The sequence below is a fragment of the Salmo trutta genome, chromosome 10, assembly GCF_901001165.1.
Source record: "Salmo trutta chromosome 10, fSalTru1.1, whole genome shotgun sequence".
NCBI lineage: Eukaryota > Metazoa > Chordata > Actinopteri > Salmoniformes > Salmonidae > Salmo > Salmo trutta.
The window spans coordinates 40,431,957-40,433,784 of NC_042966.1; positions in this window are offsets into that span (position 1 = coordinate 40,431,957).

Sequence of the window (1,828 nt, forward strand, 5' to 3'; positions counted from 1 at the left end):
GGGGTATGTGGTGGGAGGGGCAGCATATACTCAGTCATGGTAATAATTTCAGTGCTGGGGTGGCAATCTTGTTTTCCTCAGGCTTAGGGGTGACTGTGGTATCTACAACAGCGATTGTCAAGGGTCGGGTTTTATTGGTCAAGGCGGAGGTTATGTTTTTTTTTTTTTTTTTTGAATGTATATGCTCCTAATGAGGGTACAGAGCGTATTGCTGTATTTGACAAAATAAAGGAAACTTTAAGACAGTGTGACCAAGAGGGTTGTATGGTTTTAGGGGGGGACTGGAACTGTACAGTGGATTTTACTGTTGATCGCACCGCTGAAGAACCTCACCTGCGGTCAGCCACTTGCCTGTCTGGTTTATTAACTGAGTTTGAGCTTTCTGATGTGTGGAGAGTCAGGAATGCAAAAGTTAGGCAGTACACACGGCTAAAAGTTAATGAAGGTCGTGTCAGTGCAGCAAGGTTAGACAGGTTGTATGTATCTGATCACTACTGTAGTAGGGTTGGAAGGTTAGACAGGTTGTATGTATCTGATCACTACTGTAGTAGGGTTGGAAGGTTAGACAGGTTGTATGTATCTGATCACTACTGTAGTAGGGTTGGAAGGTTAGACAGGTTGTATGTATCTGATCACTACTGTAGTAGGGTTGGAAGGTTAGACAGGTTGTATGTATCTGATCACTACTGTAGTAGGGTTGGAAGGTTAGACAGGTTGTATGTATCTGATCACTACTGTAGTAGGGTTGGAAGGTTAGACAGGTTGTATGTATCTGATCACTACTGTAGTAGGGTTGGAAGGTTAGACAGGTTGTATGTATCTGATCACTACTGTAGTAGGGTTGGAAGGTTAGACAGGTTGTATGTATCTGATCACTACTGTAGTAGGGTTGGAAGGTTAGACAGGTTGTATGTATCTGATCACTACTGTAGTAGGGTTGGAAGGTTAGACAGGTTGTATGTATCTGATCACTACTGTAGTAGGGTTGGAAGGTTAGACAGGTGGTATGTATCTGATCACTACTGTAGTAGGGTTGGAAGGTTAGACAGGTTGTATGTATCTGATCTCTACTGTAGTAGGGTTGGAAGGTTAGACAGGTTGTATGTATCTGATCTCTACTGTAGTAGGGTTGGAAGGTTAGACAGGTTGTATGTATCTGATCACTACTGTAGTAGGGTTGGAAGGTTAGACAGGTTGTATGTATCTGATCACTACTGTAGTAGGGTTGGAAGGTTAGACAGGTTGTATGTATCTGATCACTACTGTAGTAGGGTTGGAAGGTTAGACAGGTTGTATGTATCTGATCACTACTGTAGTAGGGTTGGAAGGTTAGACAGGTTGTATGTATCTGATCACTACTGTAGTAGGGTTGGAAGGTTAGACAGGTTGTATGTATCTGATCACTACTGTAGTAGGGTTGGAAGGTTAGACAGGTTGTATGTATCTGATCACTACTGTAGTAGGGTTGGAAGGTTAGACAGGTTGTATGTATCTGATCACTACTGTAGTAGGGTTGGAAGGTTAGACAGGTTGTATGTATCTGATCACTACTGTAGTAGGGTTGGAAGGTTAGACAGGTTGTATGTATCTGATCAATACTGTAGTAGGGTTGGAAGGTTAGACAGGTTGTATGTATCTGATCACTACTGTAGTAGGGTTGGAAGGTTAGACAGGTTGTATGTATCTGATCACTACTGTAGTAGGGTTGGAAGGTTAGACAGGTTGTATGTATCTGATCACTACTGTAGTAGGGTTGGAAGGTTAGACAGGTTGTATGTATCTGATCACTACTGTAGTAGGGTTGGAAGGTTAGACAGGTTGTATGTAT